Source organism: Lethenteron reissneri, chromosome 68, assembly GCF_015708825.2.
Source record: "Lethenteron reissneri isolate LAM-NWPU_2019-01 chromosome 68, ASM1570882v1, whole genome shotgun sequence".
In the NCBI taxonomy this organism is placed as follows: domain Eukaryota; kingdom Metazoa; phylum Chordata; class Hyperoartia; order Petromyzontiformes; family Petromyzontidae; genus Lethenteron; species Lethenteron reissneri.
The window spans coordinates 890,335-907,059 of record NC_083846.1 but is presented as its reverse complement, the minus strand read 5'-3'; positions in this window follow the sequence as shown (position 1 = coordinate 907,059).

The following is a 16,725-nucleotide window of genomic DNA, read 5'->3' as shown; positions in this document are numbered from 1 at the left end:
GGCAGACCCAGGTGCCATGGGTCAACTGACGCATACATACAGACGCACATATACATGCATACTTGTGTACTCACACGTATATATAGACACGTGTAGAAGCACACACGCATTGACTCAAACACGCGCACATTATTCGCTGCGCTGATACAGAGACAAAGGTAAAGATCCCTCGTGTAGTTTTTTAAAGGCTGTTGGGGAAAGTGCTGTTAGCGAGTAGCAGCACTTATTATGAATGCCGAGATACGGCACACGAGGGGGCGGGTGGCCAGCACAACGCCCGGCCGCCTTTGTCTCCCCAGTGCCGATGTCTACTACACACCGCACCAGGTACTCATTTGAGGCTGAGTTGACCTAGGGGAGGCCCAGGATCGGTTCAAATAATCGTCACTGGTGTTGGTGGCCGTGAGCGGGAATCGAACTCGTGGCGCTGCATTCGTAGCGCAGCGTCGCGCTAACCGCGACACTCACATCGCGTCCCCCACACCACCAGACCCGAGGGAAATCCTAGCTCCGGCAAGCAGCTTTTGAGAAGCAAAAGCTGTTTTAAAAGTGGATCCAGGGGGAGTGTTTAATGAGGAGTCATATTCCTCGTCGTTGGCATCTGCAGCATTGAAACCTCGGACGAGTTCAAGAACAAAAACCACGAGCGCGAATGTCAAACCCCACGAACGCGCTTCGTGAAGAGGGCCGCCAATCCTCCAGCGCGAAACATCGATCCAAAGCTGTTTCCTCCAAGTCCTGCACACTCATCTTCGTTGGACCAATAGCGCCACAGACGCACACGTACAGGGACACTCCGAAAATGCGCCATTCAATCAACCCTCCACTCCTTAAATCCGCGATAACCCCCCAGCTCCCCAACGCCACCTCGCCCCCTGCCACCCCCTCAGGGGGCCAAGCAGCCCCCCCCCTCACCCACCCCCTCTGAAGCCCCGAGCGCTAAAGGCCAGCGGCGTTTCCACTCCCGAAATCCGCGCGCGGTTTAAAACACAAAACCGCTCCTTAAATCCTCGGTCGCTTTAAAAGGTTGGGCGGCTGCCCGACTCCTAAAATCCGCTATAAAATAAATCTTCGCGGATTTTACGAGTCACGAAGCGCGGCTGCAACAACAACAACAACCCATGCTAAAATCTGCAATGTGTTTTTGTTTGGGGATGGTGGTCGCAGTATCTGTACACACGCACAGCGGCCATGCCCCTTATCCAGCGCGGATTTCTCTTTGGGGAGATTCTCACCGTCCATACAGAGGGGGCTGCCACAGGTGTATGACGTACAGACAGCTTGTACGCGCAGACAGTGTATGACGTACAGACAGCGTGTACGCACAGACCGTGTATGACGTACAGAGAGCGCGTACGTATAGACCGCGTGTGACGTACAGACCGTGTCTGACGTACAGACCGCGTGTGATGTGCAGCCTGCGTGTGATGTACACACCGCGTGTATTACATATATATGTGTGTGTGTGTGTCGTCGCGTGTGATTTTTATGGCTTTAGGCGCGACGTGGCGGGCGAGCGGGCCGGCGAAGTTTACCGCGCGTGAGTTTTTGTAAGGTTAACCTTTGGTGAATTTTAAAGCAATATTGCTGCATCGTAAACTTTTTTTTCGAATGAGAAATATTTAAGGAAACAAAAAATACAAACAAACATTGTGTTATTGGTGGTGGTGGTGGTGTGAACATAATATTTACACGTCTTGTGTGAACACACGCAAAAAAATATCCTGGTTTAATTACGCTTAAAATATATAAAGAAAACATTTAGTCCGTTTATTAAAAGGTTGTTGTAAGAGTTTATATATGAATATTGTGTCGCTTCCGTGAGCATTTGTCGGTGCCAGCGACGGTTTTCGATCTTTGTGTGCCCCCGGTAACGTAATAATAATAATAATACCAACACGAGCCAAGTCGATGGAGATGGAAGAGTCGAATTCCATGCGGAGAGACGGGGATGGGGAGGAGGCGACATTCAGTTCGGCGGTAACATTCTCCACAACGGCGCTCAACGATCGTTTCGAGAGCTTTGCGAGCAACGAGGAACCTTATCTCACACAGAGAGAGAGAGAGACTTTGCCTCCAAACACCCGGGCGTGTTCACCAGCGTTAGTTCAAGCGAGCCTGACTTAGCTGATGATGAGATACTGAGTCTCGAAACCGGTCCTTGCCGAAAGCATCTGACTGTTCACCAGCATTTGTTCGAGCAAAGCCTGACTGGTATGAAGGAGGTTGTGGGTTCGACCCCGAACCTGGCACCTGCTGCTGTTTATTTGGAGTCTTCGTCTCTCTCTGTGGTCACGTGGATTTCTCTCCGAGCCGTCCGGTGTTTCCCTCCACATTTAGAATCAACATCACTCGTTCAGAGGATTTGGCTTCGGCTATGAATTTCCACGTGATGATGATAAGCTACTTCGTTGAGCTGTCATTCGTGATAGCCAGGTCGCTTCTTAAAAAGAGCTACGTAGCTCAGTGGGGCATTACCTGGTAAAATACAAAATACAAATTCTAGTTGGTTTAGGGGAGAACTTTCTTGTGTTGAACCAATGCTGCTGATGAGATGCGTGATCCCACGGTGGGCGTTGAAAAGGGGAATGGTGATTTTTTTCTGGCACCGGAATCCTCACCCCAAGTCCATTCCGTAAAATGCGACTCATTCCACGTCTCGCTGTGCGGGTTTTTGTTGCGGTGTTGACGTGGTGGAGGTGATGGCCGTGGGAGAATCCATGGAATTATTTACTCGGGCCCAAAGTTTTTTTTATCGTGTGTGCTTGACTGTTCCGTAAGCAGTGATATAATAACGACGACGATGATGATGACGATCATGATGATGTTGATGAGGATAATGATGATGGTGATGTTGTTGCCCCAGCGCTCATGTGCAAATTACGCGTCCCACACAGACACGCGCGTGTACATGGGGCGTCTGTGGTCTGTGTGTTGCTTGTCATGTGTTCCAGAATTCCGGGAATAAAACATTTAATATATATAACAATATAAATAAATAATTGGGTTGCAAAATAGGAAAGTTCGGCTTATAATCTACAAAAAAATCTCTGTAAATTCATAATAAAATATTTTTTGGGGAAATATTGCGTAAATATAAATGTGCCGTTTAACCCACCACCACAACCCGACACAGCTAATTAGTAAGGGTTGTCACGTAAACAAAACGGACCAATTAGTCAGTAGTTCAGCACATCGGTGTGTTGGAGTGCGACTTTCCGCTGGCAATTACAACCAGCTTCATCAGGCGATTTGCCAGAATTATCTGACAATTGAATAATCCTGCAATTGACTGGCAAATCGGCTCTGATATTTACGCGATCTAACCCATAACACCTTTATTACGAAAAACATTGGTCGTGAAAGCCTATAAATTATGATTGTTGCGAAAATGTGACGTCAGACGTGAAATGACGTCACGCGGTGTGAAGTCACATGGAATGACGTCACACGGAATAACGTTACTTGAAATGGCGTCACAGTTGAGGTTCCGTGGTGCTGAGTGACGTCACTTGTTTGGGCGATGACGTGATTGTGATAGCGAAACAACATTTCCCAAATCATTCTAAATTCATCAAATTCCGCCAATTCGCATCTTTTTTTACTGGGAAACTCAAACCTATCGCCAGCCGGGGTCATGTTTCCGAATTTCGAATTCAAACGAAAAATGATTTTAAAAAAATGTTAGACAATCGGGCCCCATACACACATTTCGGACGATCTGATTGTGTTCTTGGTTCTGTCGGTAAAGTCACGTAGAAGGGAAGTAATACAATAATAAAAATAAAACATAATAAAATAATTCTCACGACGTTTCGGCCACAACGCAAGCAGCCGTCCTCAGGTGAACAGAGTCTGACTCTGTCGCCTCGACGGACCTGGTTTTCACCTGAGGACGGCTGCTTGCGTTGTGGCCGAAACGTCGTGATAATTATTTTATTATGTTTTATTTTTATTATTTTATTACTTCTCTTCTACCTGACTTTACTGAAAGAACCAAGAAGATGAATCCCTGCAGTCACGAAAGCTTTAAATCGAGATCTGATTGTGGCTACCAGTTCGGATTGTTCTCAAGATGTGACGTCACAGGGAACTAACGTGAGTTTGCCGTGGCGTGCTGCTCACCACTGCACCACCGTTCTTCCACACACGTTGACACGCAGGCAATAACTCATTCACGGTAGGTATGAATTTGGCATTTTAAATGTTCTGATTCTCTAGAAATTATAATAAAAATTATAATTTCTAAATATTTATTGAATATTTTGCAACGGCTTCCAGCCGCGGAGCAAACTAACCCCTGCGTCCTCGTGCAGATGGCAGTGACGTCACACGACGCAGCGTGACGTCACATTGCGTCACGTGGTAATATTCTGACCAGTCCAAAATGTCGCTTCTGGTCTCGAAATTCGGGGGGAATTTTGGGGGATTTTTGTTTTTCGGAAATCTGGGACCACGACGCTCGTACACACAGACAAAGATCCCCCCAGACTTGGGGCAAGTGCTGTTCGAAGCGAGTATCAGCACCTTCGAAAGTCGGAACTGTGACACACGAGGTCGGTGCGTGGCCAGCAACTCCGCCCCAATTTGTCTCCCCAGTGGCGATGTTTACTACACACCAGGTACCCATTTAAATGCTGAGTCGGCCTAGGGGAGGCCCAGGATCGGTTCACATGAACGTCACTGGTATTGGTGGTCGTGAGCAGTGGTGCAGCTAACCACTGGACCACCGCTCCCCACAACCGACGCACACGCGCACACATCCGTTCGATTCCCGATTCCATCTCTCGGCGTAGCAGTGAGTTTGTGTGCTAAAGACAAGAGTGTGTGTTTGCTAAAGACAATAGGGAGCGGTAGTGTCGCGGTTAGCGCTGCGCTATGAATCCAGCGAGCCGAGTTCGATTCCCGCTCTAGGCCAACACCAGTGACGATTGTCTTAAACGGTCCTGGGCCTCCCCTAGGTCGACTTAGCTTCAAATAAGTATCTGGCTGCAGTGGGTAAACATCGCCACTTGTAGACAAAGAGGGCCGGGTGTGGTGCTGGCCACCCACCCCCTCGTGTGCTCTTCCGGCTTTCATTAGTGCTGCTCGCTAACAGCACTTGCCCCAACAGTTTATCAAAGGCTATAACGGGGGATATTTGTTAAACACTTACGTGCACCATGAACCTCGCTATGATAACCACCAGGGATGACATCAGCAGCATCATCATCATCATCGGTTGGTCCAGTAAGTCCAGCTGAGTCATCATCACCTGTCACGGCTAAAGGCTCAGCCCTGCAACGGCGTGCTCACGCTACTGCTATCGAGGGGGAAGCTCTCGACGAAAAGCGCGCCTGTCCAGTACGGGTGTCTCTTGGCCTACTCTTTCACGCTGGCGGGACGTCACGGTGGCGAGATGGTGCCATGGTTGGCGAGATGTTATCTTGCCTGGTATACAGGTGGTCGTGGGTTCAATCCATGTCCTGACGCCTGCTGTATATTTGGAGTTTGCGTGTCTCTCTCTCCGTGGTGGTCGCGTGGATTTTTCACCGGCTCCTCCAATTTTTCCCCTCCAAATTTCGAATCGACATCAGAGTATTTGCCTGTTGCTCTACATTCCCACGTGATGATGATGATAAGCCGCCACTTGTTTGAGTTGTCATTCGTGATAGCCAGATCGCTTCTGAAAAGAGCTGGATAGCTCAGTCGGGCCTTACCTGGTAAAATAAAAAGAGTGAAAAAATTGTTAGTTTCTCGGTGGAAGAGGTGGTGTGGGGAGGGGGGTAAAGTGTGGGTAACTTCCACCTCTCCCAAGGCATCAATCAGCGTTAAAGAAAGAGTGATCCGCAACACCACTCTAGTACAAAAGACAGAGGGGGGTAATCAAACCACCAACTAGTTTATTATTTTAGCAGGTGAGGCCCCACTGAGCTGTGTAGCTCTTTGTCAGAAGCGACCCGCCCGCCACAAATGGCAGCTCAACCAAGTGGCTTGTCTTCTTGGTTCTTTCGGTAAAGTCACGTAGAAGAGAATCAAGAAGATGCATCCCTGCAGTCACGAAAGCTTTAAATCGAAATTTAAGTGGCTTGTCATCATCATCACCACGTGGAAATGTAGAGCAGTGGCCAAATACTCTAAAGGCGTGACGTTAATTCTAAATGTGAAGGGGTGAACCTGGTAGACCCAGAGAAAAATCCACACGACCACAGGGAGAGAGAGACGCAAACTCCAAATATACAGCAGGCGTCAGGGTCGGGATCGAACCCACGCGCTCCTGTGTACCCGGCGAGGTAGTTAACACCACCTAGCCACCGTGACACCACAAATGCTCTCTCTCTCTCTTTAGAGAGTGGCTGGACGAAGGAAATTGCAGGACTCCACCTTTGCCTTTGCTGAAGTAGACACGTGCTCCTATGATGAGGTTGTTACGATGAGGTTGTTACGATGAGGTTGTGCTGCATATGAATCATAATAAACTCGCGCTGTCAGCAGCCTCATGAACCTACGCTCATTCGCGTGTTTTCTGTTGCGCTTCATCCATGACGTGTCGTGTTGTGCACTATGAAGGGCGCCCGCGGTGGCGAGGAGATGTTAACTATCTCGCCAGGTATACAAGAGGTCGTAGGTTCGAGCCCGACCCTGACTCCTGCTGTATATTTGGAGTTTGCATGTCTTTCTCTCTCCCCGTGGCCACGTGGATGTTTCTCCAGATCCTCCGGTTTTCCCACGACCTCCTGTATACCTGGCCAGGTAGTTAACATCTCCGAGCCAAAATTGCGCCCCTAGCGAGTAGCACCGACGAAGGGCGGCACGGCACACCAGGCGGTGGGTGACCAGCACACCGCACCATGTACTCATTTGAGGCTGAGTCGCCCTAGCGGAGGCCCAGTACTGGTTCAAATATTCGCCACTGTGATTGGTCGTGAGCCGGAATCGAACTCGTGTCGCCGGTTTCATAGCGCGGTGCGCTAAACATTGCACCACCACTCCCCACAGACAGCCACCGCCACCATCATCACTACCGCCGCCACCACCACTGCCACTGCCACCACCAACAAGACAAACAACCAACATTTGCCACTCAGTGGCGGTGACGTCACCACGGCGCTTGTGCCAGGCTATTTGCACTTTAAGGCCACGTGAAATGTTGAACGCCCGCTGGCAGGAGGTCACGGGACAAACCCAGTTGCCATGGGTTGACTGACTGAGATGACTGCTGCATTTTAGCCTCCCGGCGCTCCGCTCGTTGTTGTGAGATTTGCTCCTCTGATTTCCATTGTTACTAGAGGGTGAATGCCTCCAACAGCCCAGTGGCGTCCTTCACGAGCCTCCTCAACAAAGGCCGATCTTTGTACCGCTCGTACCAGCATCGACAAGTCCACTCAGCTCACATCCTCTTGTACCACATCACTCCATCTCTTCTCTAGCCCGTGCCACGCCTGTTTAGCCCCTCCATCCGCCCGAACAAAAGTTATTTAGGCATTGGGTGGCTGGACACGCGGGCTACATGACTTAGCCAACGCAGCCTTGTCTGCCGGAGCTTACTGATGGTACTTTGTCCAGATCTTTCAAGGATGTGTGAGCTCCTCACACAATTCAGCCTGATTTAACCCAGGATGTGTTGTAGGCAGACCAGCCCAAGTGGATCTCACTGGCGAAGATGTTCTATTAGGGGAGTCTACGTTTCATAAGCATACAGAAGAGAGGGCATGACTGTGACCGAGAAGACCCGAAGCTAGGTGTGGAGAGACAGACCAGGTAGCTTCCACACAGCATTACGCAGTCGATGATTCGGAGTGAGAAATCTGCTGTCAAACCGGAGCTGGTCATAACCACACTTCCCAGGTATGTAAAACTCTCACTTTCTCCACAACTACCCCATTACCAATGGTTCGTTGAGGGGGTGGAGTGTTAAATGGCACAACATACCCAGGCAGGTGCTAAGTTTTGGTGGGACTGATGGTAAGTCCCCACCTCTATATGGTATGCTCCAGGTCGAGCAGCAGCTCCTCCAACTCCTCTGAGTGAACAGCAATCACCAGATCATCGGCATACATAAGATGGTTGACCAATAGGGATCCATTCCTTTACTGCACCCAGGCATCGATCAGAGTACATCCTTGTCGCACCCCAAGGTGAACAGGTAATGGCTCTGACTCCTGGTCACGTGGCTTTACCTGGGCCTGCCGATCATCATGAAGGTCCGAAAGGATTTTGAGCAGGGAGTCAGGGACTCAGAAAGCATGAAGAATAAACCCAGAGCCCAGGCCTATTGATGGAATCATAGGTCTTGACCAGGTCAATAAAGCAGAGATGTGGGTACTGTTGGTATTCCCTACACCTCTGCTGCAGAAAATGGACAGAAAACATGGCATATGTGCAGAACCGCCCTGGCCTGAGACCACAATGGGGCTTCCCAAGCCTCTCCTTAGCGTGCCTGACAAAGTGATGTTAAATAAAACTGTGTAACAATTAGTTTTTTTGTTCCTGGGTAGTAAGTATTATTTCCAAATTGCCTATGCATGTAAAGTACAGAAAATGGCTATTATTCCCCGCAAACTTTGCTTTTGTGACCAGGACAATGATATTTAGAAATTTACGTATTTTCCAGAATATTCCAGATAGAGTCAGTCCTGAGTAAACTTGTATTAACTTCTACAACATTCTAGAACTTTCCAGTAATATAAATAGTAGTATGAATACAGGGGCCTTAAGCCCATAAGTTCAGTTTAGTTCCAGCTGCCTAAGTGGATACATATCTGCATTTTTCTGAGATGGCATCAAAAGGCTGCAAGCATCCGGCAGACTAATTTTTGCCATCTCTGTGGCCAATTTATCAAGACAAGAGCGACAAGTACTCTGTAGAAGCATCTACTCAGATGTGTGAGGCCTACAAGGCATATTTCGGCATCAAGACAAACCCTGGGCACCTAATTTCATCGGCGATCAATGCAACAAAACTCCGGAAGGTAAGATGGACAATTGTTGCTTGGAATTTTATGTTATAAAATTTGTAAAAAATAAATTGTGAAAGTTTTTGTTATTTAAAAATGTTTTACAATTTTCAATGTTATTGAAAAATATATGAAAAATGTTGCGAGAATTTCTTACACATTAATCATGGGTGAAATACATTTATTTTGGTAGGATGGTACAGAGGGGAAAAGAGAGCCATGAAGTTCGCTATCCCAAGAATTTGGTGGGAACCCACTGACCACTCAAGCAACTGCTACTTCTGCATGGTGGACCCTTCCAAACGTCGGACTGGCAAGAATGCACCTGCTATCACGTATCCGGACCTTCTTTCATCCATCACCCCGGTGCCACACTGCCATGAGCTCCCCGTGCCCACTCCTCCGGAGAGAGAGCAGCCGTCTTTAGAAGAGAGCAGCATGTCAGAGAGCGAGGAAGACGTTGTCGATCCAAATGACAATTTCAAAGGTGGAGCTGAGGAGAGAAACCCATACTTCCCCAACCAAAAAGACCTCAACGACTTGATCAGAGATCTTGGAGTGCAATGAATTCCCCAAGAAGCTCACTAGTAAGGAGAAAGCGGCTTGGGACAGCTTTGTCGCAGTGGTTCGTGGCTTCCTGGGCAATCACAAGGTAGAAAACTATTTGGAGCTGGTTGAGACTCTGGTGAAGAACTACAGCACAATGGGCTGTAGGATGTCCCTCAACGTCTATATCCTTGATACGCATCTTGATAAATTCAAGGGGAACATGGGAGCATACTCGGAGGAGCAAGGCGAGCGCTTCCACCAGGATATACTGGACTTTGAACGCTGCTACCAAGGACAGCATAACGAGAACATGATGGGAGACTACATTTGGGCGCTGATTCGTGAAAGTGATTTACAGTATAATCGTAAATCTTGAAAAACTACTCACTTCTAAATATTTTGTAGTCATGTTTGTATTGCTTTAGTATAAATACATGTTAATCTTGATTCATATGTATTTTTTTTTGACTTTATGTGAACGAAAAGACACAAATTCTCCCGTTTTCTCATTGAAAATAGATACATTTAAACATATCACTGTCCTGGTCACAAAAGCAAATTTCGTGGGGAATAATAGCCAATTTCTCTACTTTAGGCAAAAGCAATTACGAAATAACACTTACTACCCAGGAACAAAAATTGTGTTACAAAGTGTAATCATTGCCCAGGACCTTTCCTGTGCGGTCGTCTCTCCCCCCCCCCCCCCCGTCCCACACTTAATAGCTCAACGCAGTGGCTGATATTAAAATGAAAAAAGAAGGAATTGGCCATACACTTTCTGGCAATACAACAGGAGTTGTGTTAAGATGTTCAAACACCCAATAGACACCCCTACTGCAGGGCATCATGTCGGCATTAGCCACACATACTCATGGCAACCATCAAGCAAACAAACATGTTCTGGTAATAATGTATCCATTGCCTTTGAAACGGATTAGCCGACAGCAGAGTTAGACGAGAGAACTTCAACAGGTGAACAGTACAAAGGCGTCGCAAGTATCAACGTCTTAATAGCTCAGGTTGAGCAGTTACATCTACGAGACCTCTTGTGCCGCACGAATGTGTGGTCAATGCAGACATGATGACCTGCCTAGTTGGTGTTGTAATATTTTAACACCTGTTTTTTTGCCATAAATGTTCATGCATTTTCCTTTTGTTCATCATTTTGACATTGGCAAAAAGGTCCCACGGCTTAGCATCGTGTGGAAATTTATAGCAGTCCAATACGGTCTGTTCTCCTATAATGTGTGTGGTGTAAAAACGAGAATTTTATGTAACGCGATGGATGTATTAGGGAACATCGTTTTGTTATAACGCGGACGCGAATTGGATATAACGCGGTCGAGTGAATGGAACTATGTCGCGCGAGAAGGAATATGCAGTCTTTACGGCTGCCTCTGCGTAGCATCATCGTCAGACGAGGCACTGAGATGCTGCTGGATGCTTATGCTTCTCACGCGATCTCGCTGATTGTGCTCTACCCCGCTATGTGAGATAGTGTTTATTATAACGCGATTTTTCCATCACGCGTTGCACTTCAGGAACGCAACTCCTACCGCGTTATAGGAGAACAACAACAGACTGTACTCAGGTTATTCGGCTGCTGCTAGAAATCCCCACGCTTGGTGGTGGAGATGGCGATGATGATGATGATGATCTCAGCCACTGTAGCGACGATGAGCTATCATCACTTGTGGCCAAGTCGCCTCTGAACAACAGCTGATGATCATATCTCAGTGGGGCCTTATTGTGAAAATAATACAAGTTTTGGTTTATCTCTGCTTCTGCGGTTGGTTACAGCGCTGTCGGAGGTCACTCACAAAATCATTCCGCTACGTAATTTATCTCTTTCTATGTCTCTCTCTGTGTGTCTCCGTTAATGCACTCGTTAACAGTCGACTTGATGCACGCTCCGATTTCCCTATCACACTTGGCTCGGCGCGTCGCTCCCACTTTCTCTCAAACTTTCCATTTGCTTACTCTCTCGTGCTCTCTTTCTCTCTCTGGCTGTGTGTAAGCGATACGGGCAGATAGAGCGAGATGGAGAGAGAGATAGAGAGAGATGGGCTCTCTCCTCTCTCTCGCAGTCATCGAGGCACGGCCGCGAAATTAACATTTGAGACGCATTTTTGCTAAAATTACTCGTGTGTCAAATCGGCTCAGCACCTTATCAAACCTCCCCCCCTCTCTCTCTCCCTTCTCCCCCCCCCCCCTATCTCTCCCTTCTCCTCCCCTCTCTCTCTCCTTTCTCTCGACTCTCTCTCTGTCCTATAAGATTTATAGCGTTTATTTGTTTGCTGGTGACTGTGTATTTCATATCGGAATCGCCTCCAGTGCTGTTGCTGCTGGCGGCAATAAAAGTTGTTTAAAAGTCAAAGTCTCTTTCCTAAATCTCTTCTTTCTCTTTAACCGCTCTCACTCTCTCCACTCTCCCTCTGTCTCTCCATCACCGCGGACTCTTCGCTAATCGTCTGTCTGTGTTGTATCTATCAAGGAGCAGAGCGCCGCGCAGCTAAAACGCAGCGAGTTGGCACCGTGAGAGGCACAGGTGGTCCTCTCGGTCAGCACTTGTTGTTTATGTAGCGTGCGAAAACGATCGTCATAGCTCATCGGATTCCTCCGGTACGAATACATATTCTGATTCTGAGTTCGTGTGTGAGGAGTGTGATGGGTGTGTAGGGAGCGGCAGTGTAACAGTCGGTGCGCTGCTCTGCGAACCCGAATACCCAGCTTCGATTCCCGCTCACGGCCACCAACACCAGTGACGATTACCTGAACCGGCCCTGGGCCTCCCCTAGGTTGACTTGGCCTCAAATGAGTAGCTTGTCCGGTGTGTAAAATTTTGTCACTGGGGAGACAAAGGCGGTCGGGCGTGGTGGTGGCCACCCACCCGCTCGTGCGCCGTCTCGACCTTTATAGGTGCTCGCTAACACCACTCGTCTGTTACGGCCATACTGGGGATCTTTGCCTCTATGGGGGCATCTACCAGGCATCTCAATCAGTCCTGTGGGCTCCTGCCAGGGAGCATTCGACACTTTTAATCATTTTGCTGTTCTCCTTTTCCACGTGATAAGCCACTTATTGTTTTTAATGATTTGTTTACCTTTTCTATACTTAGCACTCCTATCGTGTATTGAGATTGTGTGTTGTTCTATCGTTCTAACGCTGTGCCCTGACTGGACATATGTGAACAAGAGCGTTGTATCTCATCTGATTCCTCCAGTCTAAATGAATATTCTGATTCTGAACAATGCCTTTGTGTCACTTCATTGTGACCGAGAGCGATGGTCGCTAACGATCTCTCTCTTCAACTCTCTCTTTATCTCTCTCCTCTCTCTCTCGCACGACTGCCACTCAATCCGAGGTGGGACATCGCGGGGCGGTGCTCTGCAGATTCGGGGATTCAACTGCGGGGGGAGGGGGGGTAAGGGACAGGCTAGGAGGGAAGGGGGAGGGGGAGATAAGGACCAAAAACATTCAGAGATGATTGAGAGGAAGAATCATTATTTTAATTGGAAGACGTCACCGCCAAAAAGAGATAATTCTGCAGCTATAGAGAGAGATGAAAAATGAAAATTCGTCTTTTTTGTGTAAATGATGATTGGGTGGGTGTGTGAGTAGGTGGGTGGGGTAGGTGGGTGGATGGGTGTGTGAGTAGGTGGGTAGGTGGGTGAATGTGTGAGTAGGTGGGTGGGGTAGGTGGGTGGATGGGTGTGTGAGTAGGTGGGTAGGTGGGTGGATGGGTGTGTGAGTAGGTGGGTGGGTGGGTGTGTGAGTAGGTGGGTGGGTGGGCTAAACGGGCACGACACGGGCTGGAGAAGAGATGGACTGATGCAGTACCACAGGACGTGGAGCTGAGTGGACTTGCCGACGAATGGTACCATCGGTGTCAAGATCTGCTTCTGTGGAGGAGGCTCGTGAAGGACGCTACTGGGCAGTTAGAGGCAGTCGCCCTCCAGCAACAACGGAGTGCACAGGAGCGACGCTCACAACAACGGGCGGAGCGCCGGGCGTCTAAAATGCAGCTGGTGCATCTACCAATCATTTCAGTTAGCCAACCCATGGCACCTGCTGGGTCTGTCCCGAGACCTCCCGTCAGCGAGCTTCCGACACTTCACGTGGCCTCAACGTGCACCTAGTCTGGCACAGGCGCCGTGGCGATGTCACTTAGTGGCGCATTGCGGGTGTTGGTATTGGGTGTGGGAGGGGGTAGGTGGCCAGCACCACACTAAACCGCCTTTGCCTCCGTCGTGCCAATGTTTACACACCGCACTAGGTACTTATTTGAGGCTGAGTCGACCTAAGGGAGGCCCAGGACCGGTTCAGATAATTGTCACTGGTGTTGGGCCATGAGCGGGAATCGAACTCGTTTGGTCGGTTTCGTAGCGAGTGCGCTGACCGCTGCACTACCGCCCCCCACTACCGCACCACCGCCCACACGGCCATTGCCACAATCACCACCATCACTACCACCAGGACCACCAACATTGCCACCACTAGCATCACCACCATCACGACCACCAGCACCATCACCATCACCACCAGCTCCACTCATCACCACCATCATTAAGCGGGGGGAGACTCCATCACATTCTTACGAGCTTTTTTGCAATGTACGACGTTTGTTAATTATTTTCCGCAGGAGAAAAAAAATACAAATATTACGTAATAAATATCTAGATATATAATTTGCCTGCTAAATGGAGTAGGTAAAGTTCAGCGATTTAGTGAGAATCCCAGCTGGGGCACTCGCCCCGTGATTAACGAGTGGCTCGGGCTCGCCAGGGGCGAGGCAGCCAGGCCAGGGCCGACTCGGCACGCCAGGCACCGCACGCGTGGCTCACCCCGCGTGGGGTGCCTGGCTCGGCTGGGTCTGGCTCAGCCGGAGCAGGGGCAGTACAGCAAGTAGGTTCGTGGCTTGCGAACCCGGCAATGCGCACGTTCACATGCGCTGCTTCTGCGGCCGTCTGGAACGCTCTTCTATGCAATTTTAAATCATCATCTAGATTTACAAACTAACTTCTTTAGAACTGCTTTTTGTGTTTAGTTTGTTGTCCTTCCTTATGCACCTCTGAACAGCATTGGAAGTTCAAAATACCAACCTACATGGCTTGTGTACTGAACCCACAGTCATTGCCATCGTCATAACCGACGAGAATACTAAACCATTTCCAACCATTTTCTGTCCCAGGTAAGGCCACACTCACCTATGTAGCACTTTTACAGGTAGGAACAACAGTTCCACACTGCCCACCAGGGATTATTTGTCTGTCGTGCATAGCCCCTCCCAAACATGTACGCTCCCTGATTGGTTGAAGTGCGTCACGTGACCGCGAGCTTTCTGTCGTGCACGAATGCGCTGTTCAACCAAGTTCCTACCTGCCCACTCCGAAGAAGCAAACTGGCCATCACAAATGATAGCTCAACAAAGTGGTTTATCGTCACATGGAGATGCATAGCAGCGGCCACATACTCTAAACGCGTGTTGTTGATGCTAAACGTGGAGAGGCAAAGCGGAGGACCTGGATACAAATCACGCGACTCCGAGGAGAGAGAGCGAGAGACGGAAACCTCAAATATACAGCGGGCGTCACAATTGGGATCGAGCCCACGACCTCCTGTATACCAGGCAAGGAAGTTAACATCTCCTAGCCACGGTGCCGCTCCTGAATGTAAATCACAAAACACATAAATCTGACAGAACGCCTCCTCCTGCACGTGATTGTCTCTCCACATAAAATGTAAATATCTATACAGTCCCTTCTGCTATAACGCCGCATGTTGTTTTCATAACGCTGAATTGGATATAACGCGATGATCTATTAGGGGACATATTTTTAATAACGCGAATTGAATATAACGCGATCGAGTGAACGGGACTACGTCGAAGCGCGAGTAGGAATACGCGCTTCCAATGGGTGCCTCGGTGAAGCATCGCACAAGGGGAATTGCCATGCTGCTGGATGCTTCTAAATGCTACCGACAAGCGCCTCCATCTTTATTCAGCCTGCATACGCATCCCACGTGTTATCGCTGACTCTGCTTTACCCCGATATTGTTCATTATAACGCGAATTTTTTTTACAATGCGGCGTTCTTCATGAACGAAAATACTACCGCGTTTTAGGAGAACATAATCTATACAAATGAGAGCGTTTTTGGATTAGATCACATGAATATAAATGCGTCGCTAAACCCGCCACCACACAACACAGCCAATTAGTAAGTTTGTCACCTAAAGAAAACATGTCAAATCGTCACTAGTGGAGTGGATTCAACTGAGTCGCAGACGTACTCTTTGGAGGCAGCACATTTATTAATACCAACACACTTAACACAAAGGGGTAACTGCCCCTTTACCAGATAACAACCGATGGTGGTGGACCACCAGGCTAACGACACTAGTTCCACTTGGACGTAGAACGTGGATCTTCAGATGGACCCGGTTGTTTTGCTCGCTGGCCGTGGCTGCATCCGCCCTTGGCCTCGGTCACCTTCTCGAACCCTCGAGCAGGATCTCGCCCCGGCACGTGACCACCCCCAGCCCCCACGTGGGGCCCCTGTGTAGATCTTACTGGTCACGTGCCTTCCGGGGTCAACCAGAGTGCCATGGCCTGGGGTAACCTCATCCCATGGCTGACACTCTCACACCCCATCTTGTAGGGGTCGGCACTGCACGCCACGCGTGGCGCCACTGAGCGCCATGACCCAGCGCTCACCCAGCCTCTCGAGGGCTGATACTACACCCACGTGCACGGGATGTCCGCGATGTGAAGACATCGCACGCCGTGCCTCGCTAGAGCCGGCATTACCCAGTGACATCTACGATGTCGCTACACTAGCACAGCACACACCGGCGTGTTGGAGAGTAAACCCACAATAGTATTGGTTCTTTCGGTAAAGTCACGTAGAAGGGAAATAATAAAATAATATAAATATCAAACAAATCCTTACGTTTCGACTGCAACACAAGCAATCATCATCAGGTGTGCAATCCACAGAAAGAAAATTTGAAAAAAGTGGCGATTTTCCTAACGTCAGCACCACAGACAGCGATTTGGCTGTTAGCCAAATGGACGAGTCCATCTATGTTCGGAAAAAAGGAGGGAGGAGCAGAAAATGTAATGCGGTCTGAAAGTCACCGCAAGCGTGAACACAGTCAATTAAGACCCGAAATGGTTGATAAAATCCTTCTAATGATTGCTAAGCCAGAATCCATCTTCTCTGTTGAAATTGTCTCT